This window comes from Panthera leo, chromosome C2 (assembly GCF_018350215.1).
Source record: "Panthera leo isolate Ple1 chromosome C2, P.leo_Ple1_pat1.1, whole genome shotgun sequence".
NCBI classification, from domain to species: domain Eukaryota; kingdom Metazoa; phylum Chordata; class Mammalia; order Carnivora; family Felidae; genus Panthera; species Panthera leo.
Window position 1 is genome coordinate 132999079 of NC_056687.1, and position 18202 is coordinate 133017280.

The window sequence follows — 18202 nt, forward strand, 5'->3', positions numbered from 1 at the left end:
TTTATGACTCTCCAAGGTTAGCTATTAATTTGTTGAAAATCATTAAGGTACAAATGGTTTTTATCCAATAGTGGTACAAACGATTGTTTTCCTGTAGAGAGAAAAGTGGCATCTGTTTGATAGAAACTATAATTCTAAAGGTTATGGTTTTATTGCCTTGAAAAAAATAACTAGTTTGTTTCTAACTTAGTGAACTTATTCCATATTTTTTCTTGTACTTCCATATATACGTTATCTTGTACATCTTATACACCTGGTTCCTTATTAACGAGTTAAGATAAAACTGTGAGGGGCACCTGGGTGGCTCAGTCAGTTGGGCATCTGACTTCAACTCAGGTCATGATCTCGTGGTTCATGGGTTTGGGCCATGTGTTGGGCTCTGTGCTGGCAGCTCAGAGCCTGGAGCCTGATTTGGATTCTCTGTCTCCTTCTCTCTCTGCCCCTCCCCCACTTGTGCTCTGTCTCTCTCTCTCTCAAAAATAGATAAACATTTTAAAAAAACATTATGTAGGTATTTATCCAAGGGACACAGGTATGCTGTTTCGAAGGGACACGTGCACCCCCATGTTTATAGCAGCACTATCAACAGTAGCCAAATTATGGAAAGAGCCCAAACGTCCATCGATGGATGAATGGATAAAGAAGATGTTGTGTATATATATATATATATATATATATATATATATATATACACACACACACACACACACACACACACACACACACACACTGGTGTATTACTCGGGAATGAAAAAGAATGAAATCTTGCCATTTGCAACTACGTGGATGGAACTGGAGGGTATTATGCTAAGCGAAATTAGAGAAAGACAAATATCATATGACTTCACTCATATGAGGACTTTAGGAGACAAAACAGATGAACATAAGGGAAGGGAAGCAAAAATAATATAAAAATAGGGAGGGGGACAAAACGTAAGAGACTCTTGAATATGAAGAACAAACAAAGGGTTGCTGGAGGGATGGTGGGAGGGGGGATGGGCTAAATGGGTAAGGGGTACTAAGGAATCTACTGAAATCATTGTTGCACTACATGCTAACTAATTTGGATGTAAATTAAAAAAAATAAAATTAAAGAAAAGAACATGCATAGCAATGACTTTCTTTGAGAAAGTGCTACCAAAATTATAAGCTGACAGGCTAATCAGGGTGGCTTAAAACACAAGTTCTATTTTCTGTTTTCATCTTTTTTTTTTTTTTTAGCATGTCTTGTTTTAAGCAATATGGTTCTTAGGTAATTTGACTGAAAGGCTTTCCTTTCCAACATAAAACTAGAAGAGGAAATTCAAATTAAAAATTATTTCCTTTCTTTGAAAAAGAAAAAAAAAGCATCACCATATCACTTGGACACAGCAATTCCACTTCTAGAAGTTTATCCTAATAAAATAGGTGCCAAAACATAAAATAAATAAATAAATAAATAAATAAAAACAAATAAAAAAACATTATGTACTCATAATGTATTTTTATGGGAATTATGGTTTTTTTAAAGCATTTTCATAATTATGCCCTGGGAAGTTATCCCCACAGCACCTCTAGTTTTGGTTCCCCTTGGACCCACAAAAATGCAGTCTTAAGTCATGAGTCCTCTTCATCTTTCTGTTCTTCAATCACTGATGACACCCTGGGCCTCCCTCAGGGTTGCGGTAAGGGGCACCTTCAGGTTAAAAAAAAAATTTTTTTTAAGGAATTATTCAGTTGCAGAGTTATAGATAATAGGAAAATCAGGATGCTAAGATGTCCAGCAATGGAAAATAAAAAATTGTGGTACATCAACATTAAATATTATGCAGCTATTAAGTATAATCATTGTCAAGACTATTGCAGCAACATGGAAAATGCTGAGGTGAGCTTGTGAGAAGACAGTATTTAAGATAGGAACTGGAAGTTAAGACAAACATGAAAATATCTGTGAGGAGGTGCTCGTAGGAAGATTTCTCATCCCCCCCTCCCCAAATTTTATGTAAGATGTTTTTTGTCCTTTCAATGAAAAAAAAATTTTTTTTAAAGAAAATTTAAAACCCAAGCAACCAGGACATCATTATTATGTAATATTATTGATGTCATTAACACCAACATGGTCATAAAACTATCATTAGGAGATTTCACTGAATAACTCTCCTGAAATCTCCCCAAACTTGCCCATTCTACCACTCTTTCACCTCTGAATGCTTAGGAGCTCTAAGGTCACTTTCAACTCAATCATGCTGTGTGACCACTCACACAGCATGATTGAGTTGAAAGTGACCTTAGAGGCAAAGCTCTAAAGAAAGGCAAAGCTCTAAGAATTAGAGGTTGGTGGGGTAGGAATTGGAGAGGTGAGCTTCCAAAGGTTTATGAAAACAAATGAGACCTCAACTCTCAGCCTCACAGACAGGGATGTTAGCAGCTCTGCCCACAGACTCTCAGGTCCCCTTTGGGGGCAGTCATGTTCCAGCCCCATATCTACGCTTATGGCACTGTTCTTGGTGCCCAAAACTCTACCCAACTCACCCAAATTCAATTTTGGGTCAGAGCTGCTGAATATGCACCCTCTAGACCCCAAACTGGGACCCCAGACCAATATCCCTTTTGCCCACCCTGCCTTCCCACAGCTTGGAACATCTATGCCTGGCCACGGAGAGCCCTTCCTGACCATAGATGTGGCATCTGGTTGTCCTTCTGAGGACAGACCTTTCCCTCCCCACCCTCTTGGAGAAAACCACAAAAACAAGACAGGAGCCAGCTGTGTTCCAAGGGGAATATTTTCACCCTACTCCCACTTCATTAAGCTCTTTGGCCCAGGACACAGGCAATGGGACATTTATGAGGCTTCCCAGAGGTACCCATGCAACAGGCCCAACTACCTGCCAGCTCTGACCTCGCTTGAAGTTGCTTTTGGTTCTCCGGCAGCTGATGTTTTAAAGCTGGCTCATCTTCTAAGTACATGTATTTACAAACAGACTGTACTGATGTTCCTTAAAAAACTCCCTCCTTCTGAGTCCTTGACTCAGTCTGTGTTCATTGAGTCAGAGTCATATTTTGTTTGATATGTTGGTGCAATCTTAGCTGTTTTTCAAGCACAGATCCCAAGCATCAGCTTCTGATGGGCAGGGACATAGTTTATATTTCTTGATAGCCCAGGAGCGAACACAGAGCCCTACAAAGAATAAATATCTCTTGGAAAATTGGAAACCACTCAAATGTTCATCAATAGGGAATGGATAAACCAATTATGGTTTCTTTATACAACAAAATGTTATTCAGCTATAGAAAGATGCACTGACACATGCAACAACATGGAAAAATCTCAAAAGCATGACATTGAGCAAAAGAAACACACACAAAAGAGCATATATGGTATGATTCCATTTCCATGAAACTCTGGAACCAGCAATGCTACTCTGTGATAGAGGTCTATTATAGACTGAATGTTTGTGTGTCCCCCCCGCCAAATTCCTGTGTTGAAGCCTTAATCCCCAGTGTGGCTATATTTGGAGATGGGGCCTCTAAGAAAGAAATAAAGGATAAATGAGACTGTAATGGAGAGGCCCTGATCCAATTAGATTAGTGTCTTTCTTTATTTTTGTTTTTAATGTTTATTTGTTTTTGAGAGACACAGAGTGTTAACGGGGAAAGAGCAGAGCGAGAGGGAGACACAGAATCTGAAACAGGCTCCAGGCTCTGAGCTGTCAGCACAGAGCCTGACATGGAGCCAGAATCCACAGACCACGAGATCATGACCTGAGCTGAAGTCGGATGCCCAACCGACTGAGCCACCCAGGCGCCCCAAGATTAGTGTCTTTTTTAAGAAGGGAGACCACAGTGCTCACATACATACAAAGAACAGGTCATGTGAGGACACAGTGGGAAGGTGGCAATCTACAAACCAAGAAGAGGGCTCTCACCAGGAAGTGAATTGGCCAGAACCTTGATCTTGGACTTTGAGGCTCCAGAACTGTGAGAAAATTAATTTCTGTTGTTTAAGCCACCCAGTCTATTGTATTTTATTATGGCAGCCCTATGAAAGGATGAAAATAGTGGTTACCTCTGGGGAAGTTGGTATTGACTGGAAAAGGACACAAGGGAATTTTCTAGGGTGAAGGAAATGTACATCTTGATAGGGTGGTGGTCACATGGATACTTACATATGTATATGCAAAAAAGCATCGAGCTATACACTTAAGATATGTGTATTTTACTACATGTAGATTGTAACTCAATAAAGAAATGAAAAAAAAATGGTAAGAACGGTTATCCCTTCACTATAACTCACACCCTCTAACTGATCAGCTTGGGATATTGGTTTATCAAACACCCACTATGGGCAGATTCTTGCAGTAACCACAGATACAATGACAGAGAGGGGAAAAGGGAGCTTGGACCCTAGATCTCGGGGAGTTTTTTCAACTCCAAAAGCAATATCTGGAAGTCCTCAAGTCACAGCCACTGTGGCAAGTTGTACCAAATGCTAACAGCTCATTAAGAGACTTTTGACACTCTGGAAGTCACATTAATTCCTTCATGCTTCTACTGAGGCAGCTGTTGCCTGCTCCCTTCAAGAACCAGGCAGACCCCTGATCTGTTCGTCTGCTGGAAAATACCACCAGGAAAAACAAAAGAGAAATGGGAAAGCTGGTGTAGAAAGTCTTGGTGAGATATTAAACTGTGAAATTCAGACCTTAAACACTCCCTCTACTCAAGCAAAAGAATCTGTAAAAGTATTTACGCCCACATTTCAGCAGTTGACTTTTCTGTAGAGTACAGTATTAATGGAGTTGTTAGCAACTTGGGGCAAAAATGAGAAATTCTTCCCCAGATTGTTCCCACTCCTTTCTTTCCAGAACTTTGACCATGCCAGTGAAACGCAGTGAGATACCACTGAAGAAGCATTGTAAACGAGCGGCAAGATTGACATATTGCCTCCCAGGGAGAAATGTGCCATTTCCTTTCCAGGCTCTTTGCAATTACAAAAAAAAAAAGTTGTTTTCGTAAAGTCACTGACATTCTAGAAAATGTGTTCCACCGCTTGTCCCTTCTATGTTCTTAAGAGAACATGGTTGGTTGATCACAGCACTGTTAATCATGGAGTCCAGTTTCAGAGGTAGAGACGTGCTTGAGCCAAATGGTGCTGGCTCATGACAGCCAGTTGTTAAATGTTAGGAATCTCGCTAGCTGGTTGCTAAACATGCTCATTATTAAAAATTAAATTATATACATTTATACCTACATGAACATTAAAAAAAAAGGTAATGGGGTGCTCAAAATTCATCACTTCCTAATTATTTGACTACATTTTATTATTATTATTATCTATGTACCTAAGGTTACTTACATATATGGTGTCTGGAAACACTATACAATGACGTGCTGTAAAATAGTCTCAGGAACTGGCCCTGAGGTAAAATCTCTGCCATTTTATTGTCAGTCTTGTCTATAATGGCGCCCCTGGCGAAAGCCGCAGAAGGCAATTTGTTGGGGTAGAATGAAAGTGGAAGGGTTGCCTTTGGGCCGGGGTGGCAGGCAGGGTGGGCTAAATAATTTGCAGGACCCAGTGTAAAATGAAAATATGGGGTGGTTTGCTCAAAAATTATTAAAGATTTCAAAACGGCAACAGCAGAACATTAAACTAAGCATGGGCCCTTGTGATCACAGCGCCCCTTGTGAATGCCCACAAAACCAACTCTGGTAGCAAGTCACCGTTTGCCTGTGGGAATCTTGTATTATCTGAGTGTTTGTAACGCAGGGGCTGCCCACTTGATTTTCAAGGACAAAGTTTCCAGGCAAAAGTCTTGAAAGCCCATGCCCTAACTTTGGAGGAGAGCCATGGTCCTGGAGAGGCCGATAGAATAGATCTCAGGGTTTGAGGAGGTTCCACTTCCCTGAAGCCCCAAAGGCTCCAGAGCCCTGGACCCCTACTGGAATCTGGAGTGGACGCAGAGATGTCCCGGGGAGATAGGGACAGAGGTGAAGGCAGAGAACCTTGCCCTTGGCAGTCCCTCTAGAAAGGAGGTCACAGCTGAGCAGATAAACACCCACAGGAAGCCCAGCCCTGCTCTGCCTCAGAACAAGTCCCAAGTGTCTCAGGTCTGACTCTTCCTCGTTGGCCAAGTCACCCCTTTCTACTCTCTGGTGCTGCCTTGAGAAGAAGCCAAACCAACAGAATGACCAACTCATCCCTGGGATTTCCTAGTTTTAGCAATGAAAGCCCCATGGCTTGGGAAACCTAGAACTGAGATGGTTGGTCACTCTACAAACCAATGTCACAGCAGGAGGCCCCATTCTGAAAAGGCTTAAGTCCTTCCTGTGGGCAGACGTCTTCCAAGACTAACTGGCTAAGTTCCAATAATTTGATGCAACAGATCAACTCCTGGTTTACTATCTCCAGGTACATTTTCCCTCATTGTTCACCAGGATCTTCCATCATTCACAGCCAGATATAGCAAGGGCATCCTACTAACTATGGCTATGATCGATGATTGGTAGCAGCTACCCTGGGTTTTTCCCACCTGAAACAACCCCACCCACGCCCTGGGCAGTGGTCCTCGTCTCTGGATACACGTGAGAATCCCCTGGGGGACTGGGTTTCAATGTTGTTCAAAGCTCCCAGTCATTCTGATGCACAGCCAGAGTTAAGATCCACTGCCCTAAGGACCTGAAACACTGGGCGCTCGAATGTCTCTATGTCCAAAATACAGTTTTCTGAGGAAAACCTTGCTTCTATCCATGGTCCGCTCCAGCCCACCTCCCTGTGAGTGTGGAGTGGATCTCCACAGGCATAAGTCCCAGTGTGAACCGTAACAATTTTTTTCAAGCCAAAGAGAATATAACCCTTATATTACATTTTCTTGACTGTCAAAACATTTGATACTACTCGTAACTGACCAACATGCACATTTTTTTCTCTAGGTATGCGCCGTTTAAAGATTAAAACCCTGAAAAAAAAAATAATAAAGATTAAAATCCTGGATCCCAGGTTTCATAGACAATGACCAGGGGAATCTATTGATTATACGGTTGGAATGTTCTTATTCTATGAATACCGTGATTCTGATGACTAGTCATATTTCCTTCTTTACCTTGACTGCTAGGAAGATCAGAGTGGCTCACTTTTAGCAATTGCATAGACTTCATGATCTACGCTTCATATGCTAATTTGACTTCTGGTTTCATCTTACTCCCTAAGCTGACTTTCCCTTTGACCCCGCGTCCTTAGCTATTTATTCTGTTCAATAAAATTGAATGTACACACAAGCCACCACAAACCCTTTCAGAAGTAAGTCCTAAAATACAAACAAATAAAATGCAGATGGTAATTGCTATTTTTAGGAAGAAGCAGAGCATAAAAATGTTGTACAGACTCTACAAAGCAGTTCATGCTGATTCTTGTGATGCAAAGCTTCCAATTTTTAATCCAAAGGTACCTTTTCAGGATGCATGCTTTCCCCCACAACTCATGCAGAAAAAAGACTGATGCCCAAATACCCAACCCAAGAAACGTCCTTTGGCCTTTCTCTGACATTGTCTTCTGGTCTCTCCAAGAAGCCCAGTAAGGAGCAGAGGATTGCCTTCAAAGCACACTTATCTTCCCCAATCAAGGACACAATTATGTAGATTGGTTACAAGCTCAACTTTGCACTTTGTGAGAGTGATTTCACTGCTGGGTTGGAGAGCTACCACAGTCAGTTCTTCTAATTAATTTATTTGATTTATTTACAGAGTTGTGAGGGAGTCTTAAAATCAATATGCAAATATAATTTAAAATGCAGACCAATATTTTGAGCCAAGAGCATGGGCATTTTTAATGGGAATGCAGGGTAGTTTTATGCCTGAAGCTATGGCTCTTTGTGGCTGGTGACTTGGTTCTCCATGGGGTTGTATTTGCAGATGCTAGGAATTTGGTTTCCAAGAACTCTCTTGTTCGGAAAGCAGGGACGCTGTGTGGGTTGTTTAAGATTTATTCACTTTCCTCCAGCTGCATGACAATTCAGAGGTTCTATATAAATGGCTCAAGTAAAATCTCCATTTTATAATGCATGTCCAGTTTCCATCAGAGAACGTTAGCTGTGAGAATTCTCTGGGGAACATCTCATCCTTTCCTTCTGTGAATATATGGAAGCATTTCCAGGACTACATAGACAATGAGTTGCAGAATTTGGACTGGGATCCAATGTCCACCACACTTGTGAGCAACCCCAAATGAGGTGCATAAACTTCAGTTCTAGCCTCTAAGACAATCTCTCAGAAATTTCCTCCAGACTTACCTCCAACTTACTCAGTATACTCACAATGTCCTTATTTAAGAATTGCAGGGGCGCCTGGGTGGCTCAGTCGGTTAAGCGTCCGACTTCAACTCAGGTCATGATCTCGCGGTCCGTGAGTTCGAGCCCCGCATCGGGCTCTGGGCTGATGGCTCAGAGCCTGGAGCCTGCTTTGGATTCTGTGTCTCCCTCTCTCTCTGCCCCTCCCCCGTTCATGCTCTGTCTCTCTCTGTCTCAAAAATAAATAAACGTTAAAAAATTAAAAAAAAAAAAAGAATTGCAGAATTACCTGGGGGGGGGGGGGTGTCTATGCCCCAAACTGTCTAGATACATAGCCTTCTGAACATGAGGCCTACTGGAAGACTCCAGCAGGCCATGAGAGTTCTCTGTTCAGGGAACTAGCCCTGCCTCCTCTCTAAAGTCAGGGAGGGCCTACATTTCTGCCTGCTCCACTCTTGCTTATTGGCAAACCGCTGTTGTCAAGAGTCATCTCCAGCCTATACACTTTCTCTCAAGGATCATCTCATGTTTGTAAAGAGATCACAAAAGATTTTCAAAAGCCTCCTTTAGAGACAGTCCCACTCTTGTAAATTGGGACACTGTGCAAAGGACATCCAAGGAGCAAATCCCAGTCCCCCATCTTGGGGACCATTGACCTCTTTATCTTCCTATACCTGAATGTCCTGTATATATATATATAGGATATATATATCCTATATATAGGATATACCTGTCCTATAGGAAGGCCTATAGCACCCGCCCTTCCCCTTCCAGGTGCTGCAGAGTGTAAGGAGAGTTGGATGCTGAACCAGAAGCATCCAGCATCTGGATCATGTCAGACCTTTGCATATCAGACTATATGTATTTTCTAGTCTTTCCCTAGGGACTAAGATTGGGTTGCTCACAAATTCACCTCCTCTCTATCCTTTTGGATTTTACACTGTCAATGTTCACAGATTAGCTATTTCCAATGCCTTCCCATCTCAAATGGCAGATAAAAGTGGAAGAACTCAGGTTCAGCCAAACTGTGGAGAAATCACGAGCTGTGGACATGTGACCCATTGTTTGGGTGTCCAAGATTATAGTAACGCTGGCTAGGGTTTATTTCACACATCTACCCTGCTGTGTCCAGCTCTGATCCGGTCTACGGAAGGGAGGCAGAAGCTTTAAAAAATGAAGATAAACAATGAGGTCACAGGCCAGAACAGCCAAGTCCTCCTGGACTCAGCCACAAAACAAAACAAAACAAAACAAACAAAAAAAAAAAAAACCAGAAAAAAACAAAACCACAACAGTCTTTAGATCACTATGAGTCAAAGAATCATGTCTGGTAGGGTCAACCAGGCTGGGACTCACCAATTGGGAGAGTAATGGCTAAGAGTAATGGCTTAGAATTGAAGAATATACATGTATTTCCTGGTGATTCTGCCCTTCTGGTTGACCACTGACCCCTGACTGAATAGGTACTCTGCCATTCCCCACAACCAGTGACCTCTCCCTCCCTCTGGGTTGCAGAAAATGCCAGATGGTGGCTAATTCCCTAGTCTCTGCTTCCACAAATACTGCCATTGCAAGCTCCTTCTGACAATCTCTGTTTTGTGTGCAGGTGGAAGGTTGGGCAGGCAGCCCTGTCTCAGCTATGGAGTGGGTTGACTGGCTGTGCAGACTAGCAGATGCCAGACAAATAGTCCAGTAGGCTCAGCTATTTTTTCACGAGAAGAAAAATGCCAGCACAGGGACAAGAAACCATGGAGAACTCCACCAGCCATGACAAATGGTTGTCCTTGGACATCTGATAAACCTCGAGGCAGGAGAGAGGTGAGCTCACTAGACAGACACAGAGGTGCTTTGCCACGTGCACGTCAGGGCAGACTTCTCAGCATCTCTTGACTGTCCCGGGATGCCTGAGATTGTACATGAGATAAAGATACATTTTCCTGGGCTCGTACCCAACAGGTGGAGTTTTGCACATCTTCCATCAGAGAGGTTGCAAATTGGCAGTCTGTGGGCTGAAGTTGGCCTGCCAACATGTTTTCTTTGGCCTTAACGGTGTATTTTAAAATGTTTGAATTCGTTGCCAACTTTTACTAATTGGGGATTTCACATTTTTAAAAATATGAATTTCCCACTTTTCTTGAAAGATCAGGAGATTTGAAAAGGATAGGCCTATTTTTCCTGCATGGCAAAAATTGGCTGTACTGAGCGACAGCTGTTCTTGTCCAACCGAGATAGGAACTTGCCAGCTCCTGCAGTCCCACCTGGCCTATTTCTCTTGCTTTTGTGACCTGCCTGACTTCTGGAGGCATCTGAGTTTACAGCCCCGGCCGTCCTGTCTGTTACAGATCCCCCTCTCCCACTATAGTAGAAACCCAGGCTGAATGTCAATTGCCAGGCTCTGTACCCCTTTGCCTGAGGTTTTTCTTTGGTAGCTACTCCCTCTGCTCCCTAGAAGGTCATAAATTGCCCCTTCCCAACAGTCTCCAACTGATGGGAGTTGGTGCATGCAAACCCCAGCTTCCTCCCCCTGTTTGGGATTATTCTGAGACACATGTTGTACCCTGGGTCCCAGAGGTCCCCAAGGATATTAAGCTCTAGTTACGCACCGTGGTAACTGCCTGGATGACATACCCTTTAAAGGCTACCTGACTTTTCCTGTCTCTCTTCTCTCCCCGCCAGTGTTTTTCCTTTCCTTTCCTTTCCTTTCCTTTCCTTTCCTTTCCTTTCCTTTCCTTTCCTTTCCTTTCCTATCTCACCTGAATAAATTAAGTGTACAGTTTATCATACAATAATGAGAATTTGTAGCTACGCTTTATGCAGTTGTCATGAACACAGAAGTAGCGAATACTGAATCGTTGCTTCTGGGGGTTGGGTTCCTAGGCTTTTGGTCACAGTGTTTTCATCGACCAATCAATATATAACCTTGTTTTTTGTGCTTATGTTCAAAGATATGTTATTCAATATATACCACTGATTCATAAACATTGGACTCGTCACTAACGGCACTATAACTCATGACTGAACGAAGCTTATTTAATACATATTTTCTCCATGAAGCACATCACAGCCTTCTTGGGCTTAGGAACACTTGACAGCACTTAAGTAATAGGCTTGGGGGCACCAACGAAAAGCACAAAAACGGGGAAAATGTGGCACAAAATAGAACGTGAAAAAGGATACTTGGTTACAATATAGGAGCTGAAACAAGAAGGCAGAGTGTTACCATGTTTGACTTCAGCTGGCAGTGGACATATCAGGTAACCCCATCTTTTTTGTCACACTCTGCATGTCCACAAGTGAATGTGAAAGTGCCACGGATGTTGGTTTTGAGGTTACAAATATTATAATAAGGAGGCAAATTCACAAATATCTGTGAATAATGAATAATCAGCTATACCCCAGAGTCAGCTTCTGGGGGACCCCAAATAAAGACAGCACCACAGAAACGCTTTCTTCCTCAAATAACTCAGTAGCAACTAAAAACCCTGGGAGAAATATTACACTATGGTTTGCAGGGATTGGCCATCAGGCAGCACAGGATCCCCAAGAGAGGGGACCAAACAAGGTGAGTCCTAAGATTTCCCCGGAGTGTTGCCTAGAGACTGTATCCAGGTTGCACTGCAGGAAAGAGGAACCCAGGTGGAACCTGGGGGTAGCCGTGAGTTGAAGAGATGGAGCTGGGGGGACCAAGGAGGCCAAGCTGGTTGGGATTTACAAGGCAAAGTACTGGAGAGTCAAGAGCTGTGTGCAAAGAGAGCTTCAGAGGTTTGCAAGGATCTGTGAGTCTTCATATGAGCTCTGATCAGGACATGTGTGAGAGGAAACATGAGGAAGAAGGGAACAGAGGGAAGAATCCTCAGAGCTTACAGAGGGTGGGGAATATTAGTGTTCCCACCAGCCAGAGTGGAAAACCTTGTAATTCCGGGGACATCAGGCAGAGAACTCAAAAGGGTCTTGCTTCGGTAGTGGGGAGAAATTGGCCCTCATGTAAAGACTGCTCGGAGGCCAAGCTGTTTCCGAGTAAGTGTACTACCTTCCAGAGCAATGCTCAATAATACAGAAATACAAAAATATCCAACAACCAAGAAGATAAAATTCACAGCGTCTGGCATCAAAGAAAAAATTACTAGGCATGCAAAGAACCAGTAAATTATGACCTGTAGTGAGGAGAAATATTAATAGAAACAGACCAAGAAATGACACAGATAGTATCAGTAGACAAGAACATGGAAACCATTGTCATAAATACATATTCCCAACATTTGAAAGTGGAGGACAGATTGAGCATCTTAGGTAGAGACATGGAAGATATAAAAAAAGATCCAAAGAGAACTGCTAGTGATAAAATTAGAATGTTTGAGATGAAAAATGAAAAAGTACACTGGATGGGGTTCATAGAAAATTAGATGCTACAGAAGGAAAGATTATTTCACTTGAAGGCAGAGCGACAGAAACTAGAAATAGGAAATCAAATTCAGAGAGTAAAAAAAGAGTAAGAGAAGTCAGAGGCTTTGTTAGAGGGTGGCTTCAAATTGCAGGTCATTTAGGCCCACCCCTGGTACCTGGTGGTATGCGGGCACTTGTGGTCCTTGGGAGGAGACACAATGGAGAAGCTGGACCAGGGGCCAACTTTCCCAAATACCCTGTCAAGGAGAAGGCACAGACAAGCCTCCTGCCATGCTTGGCTTAAGGTGGCTTCCAACGCTCCCTAGATTTCTTCCTTCAAGCCTTAGAGATTCAGTGGGGAGCTGCCTACTATATAATTTTAAGGGATGTTCTTCCCAGGAAATGGAAGGAATGGCTGTGGAATTTTCTGTCTCTCCAGTTCCTTTCCTTATTTTTGCCCTCCCAAAAACATAGGAACCTTTCGTTTTAAGTCTGTCCACTCATTAATCAGAAAGGATAGGTGACAAGAACAACAAAATGAAGATGAGAGAAATGTCCTAAATACCACACTAAGTTTTCACAGATCTTGTTTCCACTGGATGGTAAAATATAAAAATGGCAGTGGGTTTGCTCTTTTCAATGGACATCTCTGATGCTAATAATATACACTGAGTAAAGGCTGAGGCCATGCAGAAATGGATATTCAAACATTAGTAAGATACCAGCTAACTTTCTTTTGATTATGAAATATCTCAAACATATTGAAAATCATGTAATAGATACTCACGTATTTACATTCCGAGTTTTTAAAAAGTTGATTTGTGCTCATACGGGCCTCAGATCTTTGGTTTTAATCAATATTTGAAGTTATGGAACAGCTACATCCCCCTCCCCTACTCTATTCCATTCTTTCCTCCATTTCCAGTAGTGCTCATCTCCTAGAAGTGTTTTACTTTTTAGTAATTTTTATGTTTACCACATGTGCTTAATATGTGGTATTATTTTGGTTATTTCAAAAACGCACACAGGTATTACACTGTCCCATTACAACGTAAGTTTTCACGCGATATTATGTTTTACAGATTTGTGTGTGTTGATGTAGTTCATGTAGTTTTTGTTCACTCATTCTAACTGCTTGTATGGAACTTCATTATGTGACATTATGTGGACATTTGGGTTATTTCCTATCTTCTGTCATTACAGTGCTTCAGTGAATATCCTTGTACGTGTGTGTGTGTGTGTGTGTGTGTGTGTGTGTGTGAACATGTACAAAAGATCTTCCCAGAAGCGCGAATGCTGGGCTGTCCAGTGCGTGCATCCTTGACATTACTGGATATTGCCAAAATGCTCCTCAAAGACACCAGCTTACACAGCCGCCAGTAATGTGAACCGTCCCTTTCCTCCCCATCCTTGACTGAATTAGTATCACCAGGCTTTAAAATTTTTACCGGTCTGTATCTGGGCTCGCTGTTCTGTTCCATTGATCTGTTTCTCATTCATTTGCCAATACCACACTATTTAATTATTATAGCTTTATAAATTTAGATATCTAGAGACATCCTTGTTCTTCATACTTACCCATTCTTGGTTCTTTACCCTTCTGTAGGAATTGTAGGACGGCTTGTGAAGATCTATGGAAGCTCAATTAGGACTGTGAATAAAACGAGAGTGAATTTATAGCTGAATTTGAGAAGAATTCACATCTTCATGATATTGAGTCTTCTCACCCAGGATCATGCTGTTTCTCTGCAGGTTTGCTTTTATTCCTTTGATAAAATTTATATCTTGCCCACAAATTTTGTGAGACTTGTTACTAGGTACCTTAGAGTTTTTGTTGCTCAGATACCATTTCTCACTTATCAGGTAGGCTAAGATTAAAAAGGTTAATAACATTCTATACAGGTAACACCATGGGGAAACAGACATTTTTATCTTTTATTATTGCAAGTGTAAATTAATTCAACCTCTTTGGAGTACAATTTGTAATAGCTTTAAAGTTTTTAATGCACATTTTATTTGGCCCAGAAATTCCACTTGCAAGAATTCACAAATAATATGCACACATATGTGAGATGTTGTGTGTGTAAGGATATGGAAGGCAGGATTATTATAAAAGCAAAAATTGGTAACAACCTATATGTGTATTGGTACAAGACCGGTTAAATTAACCACTGAATAGTTTATCCAGTCAGTGAAATACTATGTGGCTGTTAAATAAAATGAGGCAGCTTTATAATGTCCAAGATTTTTATTTTTTTTTCTTCTTCCTGCTTGCTTTAGGTTTAGTTTTGCAGAATCCTAAAGTAGTAGGTTAGGTTATTGATTTGAAATTTTTCTTCTCTTTTTCTCTTAATTTTTTTAATGTTTATTTATTTTTGAGAGACAGAAAGAGACAGAGTGCAAGTGGGAAAGGGGCAGAGAGAGAGGGAAACAGAATCCGAAGCAGACTCCAGGCTCCTAGCTGTCAGCACAGAGCCCAATGTGGGGCTCGAACTCACAGACCGTGAGATCATGATCTGAGCTGAAGTCGGATGCTTAACCGACTGAGCCACCCAGGTGTCCCTCTTCTCTTTTAATATAGGCAATTACAGCTATAAATTCCCCTCTATGTAGCTTTAGCTACATCCCATAAGTGTTGGTATGTTTTATCTTCATTTTCATTTATTTTAAATTATTTTCTAAGTTCTCATACGATTTCCTATTTGACCCATTGGATGTTAAGGAGTACATTGTTCAGTTTCCCATATTTGTAAATTTCTAAATTTCTTTCTGCTATTGATTGTAATTGGTTGGAGAACATATTTTGTACGATTTCAATACTTTTAAATTTATTGAGGCTCATTTTATGGTTTACCATGTGTTCTATTGTGGAGAATGTTCTATGTGCACTTGAGAAGAGCGTGGGCTTTGTGACTGATGAGTAAAGAACAGAGCCACCTCTTAAAATTCCTTTCATCTCTTCTCCTACTGTTGTTTTCTGTAGTTATTTCCGGGCATCTCATCCTCCAAACTTGACATCTCTCACTCTCATGCCCAGTCCGTTGGGCTTTCTTCACGTTTTCCCTTTTCTCCTGTCTCACCTCTTTATTAGATGGATAGACTTAGCCTCTTTCATGGTGGATCCCCCTCCTCCGCCCCTTTCTCCTCTTTATTCTCCACTTTTCCCGTCATTCAGATTCTCCCAGACCAAACTAGAACCTGAGAACTGACCAACACAAGAATCCATTTCTCTTCCCCATGCCTCTCTAGTTCAGTGTCTCTCTATCCATTTTCCTAAAACTGCAACACAAAAAGTCCAGGAACTGGGTTGATAAGGAGAAAGCTCTCCATATGATCAGAATTCTCCATGTGGTTAAAATGAGCTGATGAAGACAAAAATTTTCCTTCTAAACCCACCTTCCATGGATCAAGACCCAGTGGGAGGGTCATGGCAGGATCAACTTCCTCCCTCAAGGTCACCTGCTGAAGCTCCTTCTTAGTTCTGTCTATATGTCACAGAACCGAAGGCAGGGCTTTGAGAGTGACAGCCTCAAAGCTGGAACCAGTTTGGCTTTAATTCATTATTGACACACTACTAAAAAGCCCTTTGGAAATTACAGCACCAGCAGGTGCCAAGCATGCAAGATCCCACGCAGCTTTCTAAGATCTTACAGCCTGTGGATGGGTGGAGAGATAATCACACTTTCGTTGTTCATCAACAGGCCTGGAGAAACGTCAGGCCTTTACATTTTATTTTGTTTTCTTCATATTTACCCAAATATTTGTACACATCTCTATGATTACTCCCAGCAAAGTATGTGGCTGTAATTGCTTGTGGACCTCTCTTACTGACCATATCTTATTCATTTTTTTATCCTTCATGCCAGGCACCTTGCCTGGCACATAATGAATATTCAGTAATGTTTTCAGAATGAATGGAGGCAACATAATAATAAATACACCCAGTAGGGTTTCACAGTGCTTTTCCAAAAGAGTAATTATAAGTACTGCAAACCTCATATATTGGTCACTTGACTCATCTTCTCTCTCCGAAATCCACATCGACCCCGGTGCAATTATTCTTCCAAGTACTCTCAAAAGTTTAGCAGCATCTTTAATCCCTTCAGCCCCAGTTCAAGTCAGTGTAATTATCTGCAAAGTCTATCCCACATGTATTCTACAAATGCATATGCACGCCCGCAGACGCACGCGTGCACACACACACACACACACACACAAGCTACACATTTTCAAATTTGGGTATTGAGGGTGGTGCATTCACCCTGCTTTTTACACCAGGACAGAAAGTAGACCTTTGCTTTCAGAATTAGAGGAATAACGAAAGACAGAGACACGTTGTTCTCCTAGATCTCAGGCCTTCAAAGCACCTGGGGCTCAAATGGCGGGATAACTGGTGTGTTTGCTCTCCATAATTTCTTCTGTGCCCTAGGCCTTTCCCCATTCTGGCAAGTGGCACCTTGGGGAGAAGAGGATGGCACTGAAGAATGTTGCTTGCAAAGAATTAAATGCTTGGCTTTGGAAGTCTAATAGGCTAAATAGGGACAGAAACCCAAAAAATGGAAGAACACCTGAAGAGTATCAACAGTGCCTCCCTGTTCTGTACAAGAGCCAAAGGTCCCCAAAGTACAGTCTGCTGAGAGTAGATTGTGGCATCAGTAGCGACCGATTTCACCCAGAGAGGGCTCACGTGGCAGGTCTGAGGGTGGTTACGAGAATCTTGGTCCCCATTCAGAAGGACAGGAGAGTCATCGGCAGCTGAAAAGATGGAAAAAATAAGAAGAGACTCTTCTGGAGTGTTCTCACAACATGAAGCCAAAATGCACACCAACTGAATTTGTATGGAGTCACTTGCCTGGTACATTGCTGCTGGGAGCTGGCAGGAGCTGTCTGAAGTCTTGTTTCTGGGCTCAGCACGATGTTGATTTGGGTCATGGCCATTGCCCAAGTCTAGGCTTCCCCAGGCAGGCAGAGTCAGTGCTGTCACTCCCCCACCTATCCGGATGGATCCACAGGGGATAAGCTTAGTGTTCGTGATCTCCCTCCCTGTCTGCCCCTGGCTGGTATCACTGAGCAGCCTGCCGAGCAGCAGGGGGAATTTTCTGAATACTTAGGAGAACAGCTGTTGCCTTAAAAGAAATACATAATCATGACCTGAAAACAAAATAACGGGATCTTTTTAAAAAAATTTTTTTAGTGGAATTGGGTGATTAGAATGAATTCCAAAGTACTGTTAGGGTCACTGGGATTAGTTAATCTAGTATATCTAAACTAAAAAATTAGTTGTTTTTTTTTTTAAGACAGTCTGACTTTACAATATCAGGCATGGCCTTTACCCTTCAACATACTTTTCCAGGCATAATATAGAATATGCTGAAGAATGTTTCACTCCTTTAAGGACTTCAGATCTAATAAAGTGCTGATTACATAGGTATCCATTTTATTGCATAGACTTCAGATCAGGAAATGTGTCATAGTTAGACTTACATAAAATGAACAGAAATAATCTTGCAGAATACTATAGGAAGTTGTTTCTTTCAGCAATTACTTTCCTCTACAACCAG

The 18202-nt window shown here is 41.8% G+C and overlaps 1 long non-coding RNA gene across 1 annotated transcript in view; it reads right to left on the bottom strand.

Annotated features, from left to right (window-relative positions):
- Positions 1–1557: 1557 nt before the first annotated feature.
- Positions 1558–18202, bottom strand: part of LOC122198916 — a 100559-nt gene continuing 83914 nt past the window's right edge. Inside the window, exons 4-5 of the long non-coding RNA XR_006193220.1 lie at positions 14220–14292; positions 1558–1675 (exon numbers count right to left, since the gene is read on the bottom strand). This is a non-coding gene — a long non-coding RNA (uncharacterized LOC122198916). The remainder of the gene's footprint in view (positions 1676–14219; positions 14293–18202) is intronic.